A 20,153-nucleotide genomic window follows, 5' to 3' on the forward strand; every position below is an offset into this window, starting at 1 on the left:
GACAAAAAAACAGAAAAGAACTCAGAGGAGAAACTGCAGCTGCTGCTACAACAGAGAGAGCTTATTATGAAATATTGAACTCTTGGTTTTTCTCCCCTTCATTTGTTTCTTTGTGTTTCTGCCTGAGTGATGAATTACTAAGGAGAAACCACACTAGTAAATTGATACGTAGCCCACCAAGGGGCCAGTTGCCCTACTACCGCAGAGAACGTAGAGACAGGTTTTATTTAGTAACAAATTAAAATGCCGTTTTCTGTGTGTGTTGGGTTTTTTCCACCACTGCTGCACTGTAGCAGGACAGGAAGGACTGGTTAAGTCACTGGGCTGAGACTCAGGTGACCGAGTTCATTTCCTGACCCTTTCCTGTGTGACCTTTCCCAAATCACTTAATCTCTCTGCACCTCAGTTCCCCATAAATGGAGATGACACGCCTTCCTTTCTCCTCATCTGCCTTGCCAATTTACAACAGTGATACTCAGACCTCAGTGGTTCAGGAGCCAAACTGGTGATCAGCATTACCCCAAAGAGCCACAATAGTGTGAATTCCTTGTTTCATTTACTATTTTTGTATTTATATATAATTCTCACAGCAGAATGACTGACCAAGTATTCTACAATTGATTAATAACATAGTAAAAGCATCCTGATTGGTTAATAATGTTTTAATATTATGTCCTGCAAAGAACCGCAGGAGACAGATTAAAGCGCCACTTGCAGCTCCTGAGCCTCAGTCTGAGTATCACTGACTTAGATAGTAAGCTCTTCAAGGCAGGGACTGTCTCCGTGTGTATGTACAGGGCCTAGCACAATGGGAACCCATCCTTGGTTGGGCCTCTTAGGGCAATGGTTCTCAACCTTTCCAGACTACTGTACCCCTTTCAGGAGTCTGATTTGTCTTATGTATCCCCAAGTTTCACCTCACTTAAACTATTTGCTTACAAAATCAGTCCTAAAAATACAAGTGTCACAGCGACTATTACTGAAAAATTGCTCACTTTCTCATTTTTACCACAGTTATAAAATAAATCAATTGAAACAAATATTGTACTTACATTTCAGTGTATCGTATATATAGATATATATAGAGAGTAGAATAAACAAGTCATTGTTTATATGAAATGTTAGTTTGTACTGACTTCACTAGTACTTTTTATGTAGCCTGTTGTAAAACTAGGCAAATATCTAGATGAGTTGATGTACCCCCTGGAAGACCCCTACGTACCCTGAGGGGTACACGTACCCCTGGTTGAGAACAAACTGTTTTAGGGTATGTCTCCACAGCAAAGAAAAACTCACTGCCTGCTTCTTATTTACAATATCACCTGAAAGTGAGAACAGGCGTTCACATGGCACTTTTGTAGCCGGCGTTGGTATTTACATGTCAGATATGCTAACCGTTCGTGCTTCAGCCACCGTTCCGGAGGACATGCTTCCATGCTGATGATGTTCGTTAAAAATATAGTGTGCTAATTACATTTGTGACTGAACTCCTTGTGGGAGAATTGTACGTCTCCTTCTCCGTTTTACCCACATTCTGCCATAGATTTCATGTTATAGCAGTCTCGGGTGATGACCCAGCCCATATTGTTTGACTTACGAGCACTGTCACTGCAGATTTGACAAAACATGAAGGTACCAATGTGAGATTTCTAAAAGTAGCTCCAGCACTCGACCCAACATTTAAGAATCTGAAGTGCCTTCCAAAATCTGAAAGGGATGAGGTGTGGAGCACGCTTTCAGAAGACTTAAAAGAGTAACACTCCGATGCAGAAACTAGAGAACCCGAACCACCAAAAAAAATAAAAATAAAAAAATCAACCTTCTGCTGGTGGCATCTGACTCAGATGATGAAAATGAACATGCATCAGTCCGCTCTGCTTTGGATGGTTATCGAGCAGAACCCATCATCAGAATGGACGCATGTCCTCTGGAATGGTGGTTGAAGCATGAAGGGACATAGGAATCTTTAGCGCATCTAGCATATAAATATCTTGCAACGCTGGTTACAAGAGTACCAGGTGAATGCCTATTCTTACTTCCATTGTAAACGAGAAGTGGGCACCATTATCTCCTGCAAATGTAACCTAATTTGTTTGTCTGAGTGATTGGCTGAAGTAGGACTGAGTGGACTTGTAGGCTCTAAAGTTTTATATTATTTTATTTTTGAATGCAGTTATTTTTTGTACATAATTCAACATTTGTAAGTTCAACTTTCATGATAAAGAGATTGCACTACAGTACTTGTATTAGGTGAATTGAAAAATACTATTTCTTTTGTTTTTTACAGTGCAAATATTTGTATTAAAAATAAATAGAAAGTGAGCACTGTACACTTTTTACTCTGTGTTGTAACTGAAATCAATATATTTGAAAATGTAGAAAACATCCAAAAATATTTATATAAACGGTATTCTATTATTAACAGTGGGATTAAATTTTGTAATTGCTTGACAGTCCTGCTCACAATGCTGCTGTCTAAATGACCTCAGTAAACCAAAAATCCAAAAAGAGCTGAAATCCAGGCAGCTGCCTTCTGCATCTCCAAAAAGGAAGCCTGACGTGACAAAGATTGGAAGCACAGGAGTGTATCCAGTAACTCTGAGCCAGGTTAAATAGACATCAGTTTGCCCTTCCTCCTGCTCTGGTGTCAAACACGCACAAAAAACATCTGTAAAGGTTATGTCCTCTCTGATTCAGTGGAGCCACTTCAGCTCAAAAGTTAAGCAGAATTTGGATTTAAAGTTATCAAATACTTTATAACAAATGGGAGAACTTGATGTGGATAAAATAATCCGTCTTCCAAATTCTCTCCTTTCTGTCTTCCCCCAAACTTAAACCAAGCCCAATCTGACCTTTTTTCAGAGGCTTGACAATATTATACTTGATTTAGCATTGCTGGGGTCTAGCCAGGACCAACAGAGAAAGTAGTAGGATACCATGAAACAGGTTGGTCACTTGCCATTTCTAGTCCAGTTTTGCACACGCAGCAGATGCAGATACCCCAAAAGTTAAGTTTATTTATTTGAACTGACACTTCAAATATTTTGAGTTTCACTCATCACTGCTTCATGTTCAGATTATGGATCCAGGTGAACTCTGAGGCCTAGAACCTAAAGGAGGAAGAAATCCTCACATTGTGAGCCAGGGGGACCTTAATTTTGTTAACTTCGGATAGTCATCCAAGGCCCTGCATGCAGCTGAAGAAACAATCCACTAATCAGCAAACTTGTGGGAACTAAATCTTCAACCCCTCTTTCACCACTACTATATACCTGCAGTAGCCAACTAATATTGAGAAGGGTGAGTTATTTGCCCAGCAGACAGCTTGCTACTGTTTTCTAGATTGCACCCTCTTCTTCAGATAACATGCTATGTGCTCCAAAGAGGTCAGCTGAGAAAGTTGACTTAGGCATTTATCAAAAAGTGGGGTTGCTTAGCAAATCTGTAAATGCTGAAGTGTGATAGAAATATACCTCCATTCTTGGGTTTCTACTTGGATTAATTGCACTATCAACCCACTTTCTGCTCACACACAGTCACTGTGCATGATACATTTTGGGAACAAAGAGGAAGGAAGCACTGGACAATGGGAGGTTACAACCATTTTTAATCTATATTTTTCAACATATCTAAGCAATTTGTCAAATTATGGACTAATCACTTACTATATTATAGTTTTTAAATCTAAAATCTTAGACAAATGCCACACACAAAAAGCACCATAGGCTGTTTTGTTTATTTTTAACAGTTCTTACTTCTTAAAAAATGATCATGTCTCACATACTCAAATCCCTAAAGTGTTCCCAGATTCAAGTGTGGTTACAGCCAGCAAAGTGACTTTGCAAAATAATGGCCCTTCCTTATTTGGCATTTCTGTTCATTGTGAGTCTTGGAATCACAACAGCTCAGTGACATAAGATAAGTTTCATAACGACTCAATATGTTTTAAATTCCTTGTGGCTCCACACAGCCAGCACAGTTCACGTTCACACACACACACACACAAAACTGGAGTCTCTTCAGGCTTGTGCAACAATATTGTCAACTCAATTCCAAGAGCAGAATCTCTATTTCATTCAGTCTGTAATAGATAGAAAGAGCCCAGCTAGATTAAAATTTGCAGCTTTGCCAGTTACAAAAATTAGCTTGGATTGTTGTTTTTCCTGAACACAAAGAGCAAAAGACAAGGGGCCAGCTCCTTAGCTAGTTTCAATCCTTGGTGTCCAGGGAACTATGCAAATTAATAATGATTGACAATCTGGCCCATATTTTCAGATTAAAGAAACAGCAAGCAAGCAAAGAACAAATATGAAGTCTCCATACAAGAAAGTGAGTGATTAACAATTCGGTATCTTCTGAACTGAACACCAATGGCAGCTGCCCTTGCAGGCAGACGGATGCCCTAGAAACACAAAGGTGCAGTAGGTAGGTAAGTCATATAGCTATATGTATACCACACATTCGATCTGCAAATTAAGTAAAACAATGTAAACCAGGAACTTCAGGGTGCGATTTTGACAGAGCTCTTTTCCTGCTACTCACTGCATTTGGGGCTTGATTCTGCTCCCACCGACATCGGGGCCAAGTCTCCCAATACTTAACAGGGAACAGCATCTGCTCTTTCATGCAACTCCATAGGGGATTCCGGTGATTCATACTTTTTTGTACGTTATGGTGCCTGAGCCAATGCCCACTAAAGATGACAGGAGTCTTTTAATGGATTTGAAAGGGCATTGGCTGTTGGCTCAAGCCCTAACTTATCATCAGATCTTTTTGAATGTAATTACAGCCATGCTGTGTGTAGATGAAGATGGACACTTCCTCAGCTAATGCATTTTTCTATCATTGGTAGCTGAGTAAGACCAAGGATGATATCAGTAACAGAAACATCCACTTTCTCTATGCTGTGAGTTGGCCAGGTATTATGTGGTTTGAAGAAAAGTGCATTTTCCTCAGGCCACTTTTATAAAAATTCCAAGTGATATTTGTAATCTCTTCTCCGGTGTCTGCTCTCCTAAAAACAGCCCCTCACTCACTCAGTCTGTTGTCAGATTGTTTCTTTTCTGCTCGAATTCTAGATGATAAACTCAAGTGCACTTTACAACGTTTTTAATTCCAATTGATGGCAGTTCTGCACTTAGTCTAGAAGCAGCCCTCTTGCTGGAAACTGATGTTATTTGAGATGCTGACAGCAGGCAAGCCCTGTGAAAGAGACTGGGGACCAGAGTTCCCATGTGCTTTGAGAGACTGGTTTAACAGTCACAAGAAAGGGTTTCATAAAAGGGGAATGTGGTCAAATAGTCCGTGCACAGGGAGCTGGAGCCAGGAACTCCTGAGCTCTAATTGCAGCTCTCACTGACGCCTATGGCCTTGGCCAAGTCATTGAGGCAAAAAAAAAAAAAAAAAAAAAACCCAATAACTCAAGAGCAGCCACTGATTTTAGCCTCTCACTTTCTGGGTGCCTTATTTGAGACACGTAGTGCCTGATTTCCAATGGTGCTGAACACCTGCAGCTCCCGTTCAATTCAGTGAGAGCTGGAAGCGCTTGGAACTTTTAAAAATGATGCCCAAGGTAGTTGGAGTGCTCAACTTGAGATGAGACACCCAAAATCAGAGACCACTTTTCAAGTGTGTGTGTGGGGGGGGGGGGGTGAAGAGTAGATTGAGACAGTGAGCCTGGGGGTGGAGGGTAAGGGTAAGGGAAACAGAGATTGGGAGTTGTGGCGAGAGAAGAGATTGGGACTGGCTGGGCAAAGAGTCTGGGACTGAGAACCATTAGGGTGGGGGAAGAGGAGACAGATCTGCCAGGGTTCAGAGGGAGAACTGGCACTGGCTGGGTAAAAAAAAGACTGAGACAAGGAACTAAGGAGGTGGGGAACTGAGATTGGAGGAGGATCTTGGGGAGGAAAAGTGAGACTGGGAGCCAGCCAGGACAGGAAGTGTGGGCAGGGCAAAGAAGCAACTGAAGGCCAGGCTGGGGGAGAGAGACCAATCAGATGGGGAGTCATGGGAGGGAACAGAGACTGGCTGGGCAAGGAAACTGGGTCTGGGATGAGAAGCCTGAGAAATGGAGAGTAGGACTGGAGAGGTGAGGAGAATGGTACTGGGACAAGGACAGATTGGAGGAGGCAGAGCAGAAGGGGTCATACTTGGAGAAAATGGGCAGAAGATTCAGTCCCCACTACAGCACACTAGAGTCTGAAATGTAACCCTTGGTTCCTGAGTCTTAGCATTCCTCGGATATCAGCAAATATCTGTGGAACCCAATGGCAAACTGCCCCATCCTCCCCTAGTGCTGGTCCACAGAGAAGATGACAACCTACTACTGCTATCAGTTACTCTATTAGCTCAAATGCAGAGGTCCGTGCAACGGACCTAGAGGTTCCAACCTTGGTGATGATCTATGTAGGTGGCAATATGATGCCACATGACTTGGATTTATTTTCTCAGCTTCCTTTATTTAAAAAAAAAATACACTAGAAAATTCCCCACACACCAGCCTACATTAAAAGAATATTACTAAGATTGCAAAGTCAAGCAGTCAAAAGTTAGGACATTCCAGAATTGATTGCCTGTGCAACGTTAATTCAGCCCTCTTGTGCATATGCATTATGATACTGTCTTCAATTACCTGATCATACACTATATTTTCCATAAGACTCCTGCCTCCTTCAGTGCACAGAATGGACCGTGCTCATCTAACAATCAACTATTCAATAGTTCGTTTAATCCTCATTGTTCAATATATGGTCCCAGGCCTTGTTTACAGCACACTATTTCTGCTCTGGAAACAGCATTATTAATTTCCACATGGGCTTTTCTATGGTGCTCATCACTATAAATATCTGAGTGCTTCTCAGACTTGAATTAATTTCCATCATACCCCTGTGAGATATTATCCCCATTTTACACTTGGGTAACTGAGGAACAGAGGACGTAAAGCCAAAAGCGTGCACTAACTTTGGATGCCCAATTTGAGACACTTAAGACCTCATTTTTCAGTGTATTTAGGATTATATGGGTTCAAAGCTTAGCTCCCATTGATTTCAGTTGCACTATGAATGCTCAGCACTTCTACAAATCAGACCCCAGTGTCTCAAATTGAGCACCCAGAAAATGAGGGACACACAATTAGTGACCATCTGGGAGAAGTCTGGTTTAAGTGATTTGTCCAGCATCGCACAGGAGCTCTGTGGCAGAGGAAGGGATAGTATCCAGTTCTCCAGGGCGGCATTCACCTGCCTTAGCCATGAGACCATCCTTTCTCTTCCTGCAATGCCCTGCCTCATTCACACATCACATTCCTGGCCCCATAAAGTTGCGAGACCGCCTCATCAACCTCCTCCTTCTGGTGCTGGACAAGACAGACATCCATCACACCAGGAGGAGGAAGCTGGATGGTGAGGTTGTTCTGCAATTGTGGGACCTATTTCTGTTCCCTTGTTCAATCGCCTCTGCAGGCGGATTCCTCTGGGTGGCATCCACTGATTCCTTAGATGCCTCTAAGGAGCAGTGGGCACTGTCAGGGGTTCTCTGCTCTGTGTCCCTTTAGACCCTATGACCTTCACTCCCGTCCCTGTTTTATTTGTTGTCCTCAGTATCCACTGGCCCCTCCCCCTCAGTTGAGGGGAGGATGGGCTTTAGCTATGGACAGGCACTGTCTCCCAGCAACCACAACAGGTGCACACCTTCCAAATTCTGCAAGAAACAAAGTAGGGGTCTTCCAGACATCCTCCTCCTTCACCACACAACTCTGAGTCATGCCCAGAGCAGGCCAATCCTATGCACTGAACAAAGCAGGGGTCCTGTAGAGGAAAAACCATGTACTCATGTAATTTAAAGACTATCATAATGCATACACACAAGGGGGCTGAACTGAGGTTGCATGGGCAACCTCAATTCTGGCATTTTCCCAACGTCGGAGTGCTTGACTTTCCAACTCTAACAATGTCCTTTTAATGTAGTTGTGTGTATAACATTTTTACTAAGTTAAGCATCTTTATTAAGGAATTCCAAATGGGTGCTCTAGAGAGGAAGGATGGTCCAATGGTTACGGACTAACATTGGCGTTGGGAGACCTGGGTTCAAGTCCCTGCTCTGCCACAGACTTCCTGTGTGACCTTGAGAAAATCACAGAGTCTCTCTGTGCCTTTGTTCCCCAACTGTAAAAGGGGGATAATAGCACTTCCCTATGTCACACGGGCCCTGGGGTTGGGGAGGATAAATACATTAAATGAGAGGTGCTCAGAGACCATAGAAGGATGCTAGATAGCATTGTAAAGCACTTAATTTAATATTTAAAAATCAATTTTAAAACTTCTAATTCTTCTTGAAAACATCTAACTTAGCCTCAAACCGGTTGCAGACGGATTCACAGTTGGAGCTGTATTGCTGCCGACGTCACAGCTGGGCTCACCTTCTAGCCAGTGGGTCACCCTCGCGCCTCGCGGAGACGTGTCAATTGGAATCTTAACCTTAGAAGCAGAGTTATAGATTTCACACTCTGTTGGCAGTGCCTCGTGCATTTGACTCAGCGAACACGTTCAAACTGCTGTGCTGAACAAAATGGGGGCAATTTTCCTGTCTACGAGCCAGCTATTCAGCTCTCTAATAGCAATGCTGCTGAAGAGCAGCTTTTACATGCTCCTCCTTTTTGGGCTCATTATGTTTCTGGATCAGAAATTGCGAAGCAAGGAAACTAAGGGTCGAGGCCTGTGTTTTCCTAACACTTGGAAAGACATTACCATCTGCAGCATGATTCAGATCAATGGTTTAGTGAAATCCCGTTGGCAGGGAGACATTCTCTAGATTAATTTTTTAGAAGTTCCGATCTTTCTAAAAGGATGTTTTGTCTTCCATCTGCCTCTTTTGCTCTTTTCTTATGTTCCTGTGGGATGGGCTTGTCAGATCACACAAATGCCTCCTTAGCATGTCTGGACAGGTTAAGAAATACAGTCTCTGTCGGCAAGAAACATGACACACAACCGAGATCCTTCCCCGCTGTCTCTCTGAGTGAGAGCAGCAAGCTGCTGAACTGCCTGCAAAGTGCACATCACAAATACACTGTAAGCATCCTGTACAATCATACTGCGAGAAAGCCAGCCTTAAACTGCCCTCAGTGTAGCACTGGGGAAAGGAAATGCCATTTTAATGATGCCCAAACTTTGTCCAGCCAAAAAATAAACAAAACAAAACCCACCATAACAACAAAACCCACCATACTTTGGCAGCATCCCAACAGCCTGTGAGATGCAGCTAATTTGCATACATTGGAACAAATTGCAGGAACCATTAATTTTAATACAATCTGTGGCTTATAGAGACTACAGGTCTCAGCATGTCATCTCTCCCTTTTCAATTTGCAAGCAGCCAAGATATTGTCATTATTCTTTTGTACTGAGATCGCGCTCAGAGCCCCAGCCAGCACCGGAGCACTGTTGCGCTAGGTGCTGCACAAACGTGTAAGATGTGGTCCCTGCGCCAAAGAGCTTGCAATCTAATGCCACATTCAAAACATACTCTATTAAAAATCAGAGAATTTAAAGATGGTAAAGATCTGTTAGGTCGTCCCTGCCAACTGTTCCTTGCTGTAAGATATTCTTATATAATGGCAAAGAATATTTTAACAGAACTCATACCTCAGTATGGTGCTGGGAGGTGCCTTCTTACTAACCATCTGGTTAAAACGGAAGTCCTTATTATCTGTGGTCACTAAAACATCCGGAGCACTTTCTGTTACAGGGTTATTGTGCTGGGTATGGCGTGCTCAGGTGTTCCCCCTGTAAAACAGAAGAGATATTTGTAATGGGAATTAGTGGTTAGAATAAGTGTCATCACCACCACCACCCACCTTGACAAGTCACCACTGCCATAATATAGGAGCATTGGAAACCATTGAGATTTATTGAAAAGTGTCTGATATGTCACTAAAAAAAAAAAAAACATTAACAGTGATATTGGAAACCACCGTCGTGGCAGTCTGATGATGTAGAGTTGCATTCCATGTATGAGGCTCAGCAAGATACAGGCATGAAAGAGGCAGAAGACTCTCACGGAAACTGTTTGGTAAAATAGAGTATTTTTAACATCCGCATTTTGTTCCTATTTGGATTAATTTAACAGTGTGTTTGGTCATTTTATGAGTAGTAAATTAAACAGAGCAATTAAAAAGAATGTAGAAAACCTTCCTTTCCAACAGCTTGGAACGTCTCCTGTTTTTGTAGTGCATTTACATAGAAGCTGGTTTTCCCATGTCCTGCTCTACATCATACTGGAGCTCCTGTTAGAAAGTTTCAGAGAGGACCAGCAGCATTCACTGACTAGAGACAATGAAATAGCAAAATGTTTCTAAAAGTCAGAGCATATTGAATGTTTTTAGGTCTCTGGTGAATAATCATAGCAGTTTTCCCATGAAGAAAGTATTGTGAATATCACACAGAGTGATCTAAGGATTCACTGATACAGTAGGGCTGCATCAATTAGCTTTTGGTTGTAAAAGACATCAGGTTTTGCTTGTCTTTTTAAACATAAGCCCTCTCAACCAAGAGCTATTACCATCTTCTGGCTGTCTGGTGGGTCACTGAGTGGCACAAATTGGTGGGGAAAGGGATGGATGGTCTCAATCCCATTCCTAGTGGACACGATTCACAACACAGAACCAGCCACCACAGCTGACCACTTCTGGGTGGTCACAGCCCAGAGGCCAAAGACTGAATAGGCCGTGTAGACCACAGTTCCTCTTTCCACTGTAAGTACTCCCTCTGGATCAGGGTTGCAGTACATCATCAGACATTTATATTGTTGGTAGCACCTCAAAGCCTCAACCATGTTGTGCCAGGCTCTGTATCAACACACAATAAATGACAACCCCTACCTCAGAGAGCTTACAGACTAAAAGGTGAGATTTACCAGGTTGATGGAGACAAACAGGTGGGCCAGATTGGGCGAGAAGGGGAAACAAATAATAGGATTCATGTAATTGATGGGTTTGTACAGGGCAGGCTGTACTTCCCATGCCCTTAAAGACTGTGTTCTGTGGAAACACAAAGCTTTAAAAAAGATGTCTAGATACAGACGGGGCAACAGGGAAACTCAGTGTTATTTTTCACTAGCTGCAGTCCCAACTACCACACTACCACTTTTCCTTCCCCTAAACCTCCTTTCTCCCATGGAGGAGTACTGGGCAGAGCTCCCATCATAGCCATTAAATGGCAAAGTTGAGTTGTTATGGTTATAAAATATTTATTTAGGACTATAAATATACACAGAAATGTGCAGTCGCCAATAAGCCACATTCCCTGCCCCAAAAGGCTTACAGTCTCTGAATAAGGTAAGAACTCAAGAGAAGGGAAGTGCGGGGGGATAACTGATGAGAAAAAGAGAGGAGGGATTGCTTGAAGAGGCGAGTTCTGAGGAGGACTTTGAAGGATGAGAAAGAGGGCCCTTCGTGGATGAGGGCAGGGAGAATGTTTCAGGCACAGGTAACAGAAGGCAACCAGGCAAGAGTGGGAGGAATAAGGAGGGAATATTGGGGGGGAGAGCGAGAACAGGAAGAGGAATTGAGAACAGAGATAGCGGCCCTGATTATGTAGGGCTATGAAATGAGGAGGAGCTTGAATCCAGTGCAGTAAGAATCAGGAAGGCCGTGGAGGGATTTAAAGAGGGTGAGAACATGGTCAGAGCAGGGGGGAGAAAATGTCAGCAGCAGCACTTGGACAGACTTGAGGGGGAGATGTGAGAAGCTCCAGGCAGGAGAAGGCTAACATAGTCAAGGTGAGAGAAGGCCAGTGGGATGAAAGGGATTTCAGCAATTCATCGAGGACAGTGAGAAGAGAGAATGGATTTTTAAGATACTAGAGAGAATAAAATGACTGAACTGGGACCCTGAGATGGGTGGGACAGGGGACGGGAACATACATCAAAGGATCTCTCCCAACATAGGCCTACCCTTGAAACTATTTCCTCACTGGTCCCAGATCTAATCCAGGAGTATACAGGGTTTGAAGCATGTCTATGTCTCTCCCCTGTTTCACCTGGCAGTGTAGGGTTACTGCAAGATCACCAAGCCAGTTCCAGCCTACAGAGGAGTACTGAGCTAAGCCTCTTACTGCCCCTTTAACTCCCTTCATTCTGTGTAACACATGATCTCTTGCAGCAGATGAGCCACTGCAGTATTCAGATAAAGCAGCATAAGTTCTTTTCTTTCAGCAGAAACCTAAACCCAAACTTCTGGCCACTAGTGGAAAGTGCCAGAGACTTTTTAGTAAGTCCAAGCACTGGGGCGTTAGCTCTGGTCTTCTGGCTAACCTCCAAAATGAGGTAATTAGGATCTGCCTCCAAAAATTCCCCACACAGTTTCATTGGAGACTTTAGGCTAGATTTTCAATCTGCAGCAGAAAGTGGCCTTAAACTAGCCAGAGATAGCAGGAGAAAAATCCTCCCCGTGCAGCAGAACTGCTGCTGCAAGTGGCTCTACTGTCTCCTACACCAGCTACCTCTCTTTTCCCACAGCTAAGAAGTTGAAAGGGGCATGTTAGGGGCATTCCAGGGGACTGGAGGGGGCATGGCAGGGCAGAACTCTGCCACACCCAATCCTCTGCTGGTGTAAAATTAGAGCTGCCCTTGTCTTAACTTGCAACAGGGACACACAGCTCTGGATTAGGGAGACACAACCGATTCTCCGCTCCCACCCATTTGTGCAAAAGGAGCAGAGAATAAGGGGCATTATTTTCACTTCTTTTCAAAACTGTCCTGTAGTGTAGATGTACAGAGTAGCTAGCTCATTCCACCCCAGAGGAACCAGCATTTCACTTCTGGGCAGACCATCCTCATATATACAATCTATAAAGCGCTTCAAGATTCTTCAGGATACAAAGCACCTATAAAAGGATTTATTATTATAGAGTTTAGGAAGCAGAGGGAATCTTCTCTCAGAATCTCACCTGGCTTTTGTCACTTGTGACATGACCTTAAGTAAGTGGTGTTTAAAAATACAGCACTTTGCATTAAGTCCGTTTGTTTTGGTTAACAAGGGTATAATCCTTGCATACTTCAGGGCGCGCGTGCACACACACACACACACACACACACACACAGCGCTTTGTCACTGCCCATCAAAGCAGCTAAGCGTATATATTTCAGATTTATATTCTAATTACTCAGCTCTCAACAAATGCTGCCTTTAAAAATTGGCTGTACACTCAAGCCAGTCAAACTTTCCATTTAGTCATAACCTCAGAGATTCCCTGACCAAGAAGGAAACATTGGCCTAGTCTGGATACATTTAAGTAGGGAAGAAAAAAAACATGCATCAATTTTGTCTTGTTAAATGGTGCTGATTTGAAATTCTACCTTCCAGTTTTGTTAAACTTTCCTATGCTAGTTGACATCCTAAATCTTAAAGCATAGATACATTATATTTATAGAAGCAAATATGGAAATACTAAATGTGAATAACTACATTACAACAGCGTTCAAGTTACAAACATAGGCCCTGATCCTGCAGTGAGCTCCATGCAGAGCCCCTGCGCAGAGCCAAATTAAAGTCAGTGGGGTTCTGCCTGGGCACTGGGGTGCGTTCATGTGGTGGCTGTTGCAGGATAGAGGACTTATGTGTGCAAAACTCAGAAATGCAAAAGCTAAAAGGCCAGATCATTGCCCCCAGTACAGTTCTATAGTGCAACTCCGGTAGCACCAGGGGGCTGTAAAGCTGCCCTGACTGAGCAGAAGAGGATTCCCCAGGTAGAGTAGAGACAGCTGGTTCTACACCAGCCCCTCCCCTGAACCAGTCTGTGCTGGGGGCATGTATCGCTCCAGTGATCCTTTGCTAGTGTAGCTGACCTTTGGAGGCCATTAGCCACGAATGTAAGTTACAGCAGCCTTGGGGCATGGGGAGAAGGAGGAAGCAGACAGGAGGGACTGGTGTAGAGCTAGCTATGATGACTTTGCCACCTGGGGGTTCCTCCATGCCACAGGACTCCTCACAGCTTTACAGCTCATTTGTTCTGCTGGAGGGGCCATACTGGAGGAAAGAGCCGGAGTTCATTTTTGGTCATGCTAAATTTAAGTTTAAGGAGCAGCTGTCAAAGAGAAATGCAAAGAGGTGAGACTGCGGTCAGCAACGGAGAAGGAGAATTGCGAGTCATCCATGTATGGACGGGAACTGAGACCAAGTCAGGGTTGAGCACTCAGCAGCAGAGTGTAAAGAGAGAGCAGGCCCAGAGCAGAGTCTTGGCAGGATCCCAATGGCCAGTGGGGGAAGGAAGCAAGATGTCTCACCAACAGAGATACTGAAAGAACAAGCAGAGAGGTAGGAGGAGATTCAAGAGTGCATGGAATCACAAAAGCCAGCAGAGGACAAGACACTGAGAAGGAAAATATGATGGAGAGCATGAAGAGCAACCAAGAGGTCAAGGAGGGTGAGATCCGAGGAGTATCAGTGCAATATCAGACTTGTGTCACCACTCCAGATCATTTTTACTATGGTATCCACACTGGGTCAGTTCTTGCAAACTCTCCCCCATGCCTTTCAGAGGAACAAAGATTTTTAGAAGTCTTATTTGAACAAGCTGCCCCAACCATAACAGTGTTCGAGTAAAGCTATTCCATCATAGGGCAGCAACAGAACTGGCCACTTGAACCACTGAGAAGCATTATTACCCCCTTTCTCCTCCAAAGGATACCCCCCTGAACAGAGCCCAGAATAGCAATAGCCATTCAAACTGCTGCATCACATTGCATTGACAGTTCATGACTGGTTCGTAATCCACCGTCACCCCAAATCCTTCACTGCCTCTCTCCTCTCTAATCTCCATTCGTGTTTGTGCTGGGAATTTACTTCAAGTGTTTTATTGTACATGTATGTAAATTAAATCCCACATCTCAAATGACAAACTCCAGATAATTCTGTAAATTAACTCTCCCTCCATTGAGTCTGCGATAAATCCTAGCTTGATATGACCAGCAAATATGATCAGTGTTCCACTTATCTTCCAGATGGTTGATGAAGTTGTTATAGTCTCAGTTCCCATACTGCCCCTGTAATAGCCCTACTTTTTACCTCCCCCAAAGCAGTGTTTGTAGCATTTATGATTTTTCTTTGTTTACAGCCGGCTGGCACATTCTGTCTCCATGGTACAGTATTCTTAACCAGACATGGTGTCTTAATCTCTCTATTTAGTTTTTCCACACAGGACTGTATCGAAAACCTCACTAAAGACAAATCAGTGCCCAGGGGATTTACATAGGCAATGCCCATTAGCGTTAATGGGAGTTGCATACATAAATCCTTCAGGCACTGGTGGAGAACAGATCTCAGGATATACAAGCACAGCAGCACAGTTCCACCAGATACAAGGAGGACACTGTCATACCCATTTTAGTTTTTTCTTGGCCATGCAGAAGAATCCTATCACATAGGGCAGCCTATCACATAGGGTGGTGAGACATGTTCAAGCCTGTCACTGAACAAATTCCAGGGTAGTCAGATGCCCATTCCATGACGGCAGAGTTCAGCCCAGGATTTAGGAAGACGCTGTGCACTGATGCTAGGCAGCGGAGACTGTTAGTCTGGGATCTAGGAAGAGCTACAGGGCTGTCTGGCTCTACCAGCCTCCATGGAGCATCACCTTTGTATTCAGTACAGTGAAGTCTTGTATCTCCTCTACCATGTGGGACAGATACCAACAGTATCCCTCAGCACTACAGCAGAGATGCCTAAACTTTGCAAAGGGTTGCATAGAATGTACCTCACTATACCCATGGAATCAATTGGAGTTCTCCTCAGCCTTAATGATGATCTGTGGTCCAGAGACTACAGGCCCCAGCATAGAATCAAAGAATATCAGGGTTGGAAGGGACCTCAGGAGGTCATCTAGTCCAACCCCCTGCTCAAAGCAGGACCAATCCCCAATTTTTTTTCCCCCAGATCCCTAAATGGCCCTCTCAAAGATTGAACTCACAACCCTGGGTTTAGCAGGCCAATGCTCAAACCACTGAGCTATCCCTCTCCTCTGAGGTTCTCCATCTCTATTAGAGCAGCCAGGCTGCTTTGCATGCTGGACCCAGTAGTCTTTCAGGACCGCACCTCAGTATTAAGAATGAGAGCCACCTTGTAGAACTTTGAACAGATTGCATTTAGCGCATGAGCTGCACTTTGTCCACCTTTGTGCTGATCGTAATGGGAGAGGCTGGCATAAATCCTTCTTGCCCCCAACTCACCAATGCCATGAGAGGAGAAGACAGGCTCTTAGGAAGGACTTTATTTCTCAAGTGGTATAGAATTCCTTTTCCCTACAAGAACTGAGCAGCAAATGGGGGCATTGTGGCCCTGAGAAGAGAGCGAGGGGAGGGAGGAAGGGTCTGATTAGCATTGCTGGTTTCATTGCTGCCGTGAGAGAGGCTGCCGAGTACAAAGCCGTACTGGAAATAAAGTGTCCACCCCTCCCATTATCCATCAAAGCAATGACATTATTGCATGGTGGGTTTACAGCTCCCTTGCAGTAGTAACAGCTTTCCAAGTAGGGCTGTTTTTAAAACAAGGCCCGAGTTAGTGCACTGCTGCTCCGGCATGGACAGACAGGGCCCTTTTTCTATGCATAGACATTTCCTGGCCACTAGCAGCAACTCCAAAATTCATTTCACCCTTTAATTTGATTTCATGGAGCAGTATGAGGAGGTGGGGGGGGGAGGGGGAAGGAGAAGAGGCTGGGGGATGGGATATGGGGGTATCAGACATCCTTCAGCAAAATGCAGTAATGCTCTTGATCAGGGAAGGGTGGGACAGTGGTTGCTATGGTAATGTATTCACACACACATACATGCTCTGTAATGCATCTTTTCTAGCAAGGAAAGAATCTAGTGCCCTATTTTTGGTATCAAATTTCAGCAAACACAAGTCACTTTCATTTCATCACACTCAAACTGCTGGGTTTAACTAGGTCACATTTTCTAACCGTATCGGAGGCTAAGACTTGTCTTGCTTGAGTGGCTTAACCACCCTAGAAGAATTTCACTAAGCAATGCCATATATGCCAGTGTTAACAATGGATTCCTTTCCCCTGCTCTGGAAGAGCGAAGACGACCAGGGAAAGTACTCCAAAGCTGTTTCACAGCTAAATCAAAACTGCTTAAGATCATAGACAGGTGACAGATTCCTTGGCAGTGCAGCGGTCAGTGTAACAGAACAAAATATTTGGAAACCACTTCCTTCTACACTAACCTGCATGGGCCGGGGTCCATTTACCCTACAACCATTTACAGCAGCACAGGAAAATACTTTGCAATTGAAAGTTATCAACTGGTTGCCGAGAAACACAAAGCTCTGAGCTCAGCTCCTGACAGATAAACAAAAATATGAAAATATTCTGATGTAAAATCTAATTTGCTTTTATATTTTTGGAGGGAGAAAAAAGAAAAAACAAAGACACACACCACACACCACCTTATGCCCGAGTTATTCTTTGAAGAGAACAAGAAGCTAGAACCCAGAGGTCTGGCCTTGTAAGCAAAGCAAGTGATTACTCAAGGCCTCACTTATTTGAAAGCCACACTGTTGTGTGTGCTTATGGGAATTGCCATACCAGATCAAGCCAGTTGTCCAGTATCCTGTCTCTGACAGTGGCAAGTAACAGCTGCTTCAGAGGAAGGTGAAGTAAACCCCAAAGTGGACAATTATGTGTAACCCTTCTGCCAGGCCAAGTTGATAGCAGCAAGGGCCGGGTTCAGTACACAGGGGTTCCCTCTCATCAGAGCAAATGCAAAAGTGGCTCGAGCCCCCACCCAGTGACCTGGGAAAATCTTACACACCCCCTGGGCGCCTCAAAGAGGCAATACTTCCCCTCTTGCAAGCACAGAGTCTCGGTGTAGCAGAGAATCTTTAATAACATGAGGTAAACGACATCAGCATTAAATTGGGGAAACACCACAACTAGTGTTCATTCACCAAACCATGAGCAAAGACCCACCCCAGCAAATTGGGCCACATCCTTTCCCTCGGGTTCTTGAGTCCCAGAACCCAAACGTCTCTTGAGTCCAGCAATCCACAAATCACCCAAAGTCCAAAAAGTCCAGCCCCAGAGTTCAAAAGTTCATCTGCAGAGTGTTACTCCCCAGTCTGGCTAAAATATGCCTGTGTGTGGGGGAAAGAGGTAAGGGGTACCTTACGTGTCCTGAAGCTGACTGCCCCACAGGGCTCCGCTCTGCACAGCTCGCTGTCTCATGAACAGCTCTGCTCAGCTCACCTCGCCATCTCACAAACACTCCGCCAGCCTATCCACGAACAGCACCACTGCACGCTAGATCTTCCGGCTCCCCACTACTTGACACAGTGCTCAGTGATTTCAGCTCATAGTAGTGGGAGCCTTAGTGCTGGTGCACCATGAGGCCAAAGTGAATTCAGCACAATACCTGTAGCAAGACTCTTAATAGACCCAAAATTAGCTCTGACATTCCACAGTGGAGAGAGACAGAGGTGCAATTGGTGCTTCAGGCCCTCACAAAGGGGCCCACACCACCAGGTACTAATACCTGTCTCAAGCCTCTCTCCATTCACAGAGTTTTGGAACCCATGTCCCTTGCCTAGCGAGTGCTACTTAGTTGATGGTGAGTCCCTCCATCATAACAAAAGGCCAAGTACAGTTCCTAAGCACAGTTCCCATAATCAGGGTAATAACAATTTATTCTTCCCGCCCCAATAACAGAGACACTGGGGATCCCACAACAGCCAAAGTGACCATTTGGGCAGTTATGGCCTCATTCTAGGGGGTGGGTGGGTGTGCCTATGCAAATGAGATCAGCCCCTGAAGTTCTTTTCCACAACTTGCCACAACTCACCACCAGACGTCAAGGTAGAGCTCATCCTGACTCTGCTTACATATGGAATAACCTGCCCTCACCTATCAATCAGAGGTTGACTTAGATGCTAAAACATGGCAATATATAACCCTTATTGTATCTAATTAATGATAGATTATCCACGTAATTATCCACGTAATATTCAACCCTCTATTGAATCCTGCTAAATTCTTGGTAGCAATATTTTGTGGCAATAAGTTCCATAGGTGGATTATGCATTGTGTAAGAGAGCTTTCCTTTTATCAGCATTAAAGGTGTTGCCATTCAATGAAATTGAAGCCCAGTCTACACTACACAGTTAGGTCAACACAAGGCAGCTTACGTCGACCTAACTAAGTAAGTGTCTACATTAAAATTTCGCTCCCACCAGTGTGACTGCTATACGGACTTAACTCAACCTCCATGAGAAGCATAGAGTCAATGTCGATGTAGTTAGGTTGACACAGTGTTAGTGTAGACACTGCGTCGCTTACTTAGACTGTTACTGGCTTTCAGAAGCCATCCCACAATGCCCCACACTGACAGTACAATCAATACAAGCACTTCTGGTGAGGATGTGCACCGCCAACACAAGGAGCGTAGCTGGACACGCAAAAGTGATTTAATTACTGCGGCGGCTGTATGCCGACGTAATTAAGTCAACATAATTTTGTAGTGTAGACTTGCCTTGAATGTCTCCTCGCTCTTGTATTATTAGAGGGTAAATAGGATTCACCTTCAATCATTATTTTGAATACCTGTCATGTCCCTTCTTATTCATCTGTAAATGAAACAAACCAAATCTTTTCAGTCTTTCCTCATTCTGAAGTCGATGCCTGTGATCATTTTCATTCCTTGTCTCTGGACACCTTATATTTCTGCTCTTTCTTTTTTGAGATAGGGAGATCAGTGCTGCCCACAGCCCTCCAGGTGGGCATGTTGCGTTGATTTATATGAGCAATCCTCGGTTTTCACTTATTTTCTATCCCATTCCTTACACAGCCAGCCATTTTGTTCTCTTTTTAGATCACTGCTGCAGTGTGAGCAGATGTTTTCACTGAACTATCCACAGCTCTCTTTCCCAAGTGGTTACAGTCAATTAGAACCCAGCAGCGTGTAAGAGTAGCTCAAACATGCATAACCCTGCATTGTCAACAATGGATTTCATCTGCCTTGGATCACCTAGCTTGGATTGGCCCCTCTGGGGTTCCTCACAGTCCTCTCTAACCTAACACGTTGTGCCATCCACAAATGTTCCCACTTCACTGCGCCCCCTCTTTTCCAAGTCATTAATAAATATTTAAACACCACCAGCTCACATG

The 20,153-nt window shown here is 44.1% G+C and overlaps 1 long non-coding RNA gene across 2 annotated transcripts in view; it reads right to left on the reverse strand.

Moving 5' to 3' along the window:
• The window catches only part of LOC114018956, a 30,977-nt gene that overhangs the window by 3,408 nt on the left and 7,416 nt on the right, over window positions 1-20,153 (reverse strand). The window contains exon 2 of one of the 2 annotated variants that reach the window (XR_005226455.2): window positions 9,639-9,779. This is a non-coding gene — a long non-coding RNA (uncharacterized LOC114018956). Of the gene's footprint in view, window positions 1-9,638; window positions 10,115-20,153 lie in introns of those variants that run through there. The other variant, XR_005226454.2, reaches the window with a different exon arrangement.

The sequence above is a fragment of the Chelonia mydas genome, chromosome 1 (assembly GCF_015237465.2).
Source record: "Chelonia mydas isolate rCheMyd1 chromosome 1, rCheMyd1.pri.v2, whole genome shotgun sequence".
NCBI classification, from domain to species: domain Eukaryota; kingdom Metazoa; phylum Chordata; order Testudines; family Cheloniidae; genus Chelonia; species Chelonia mydas.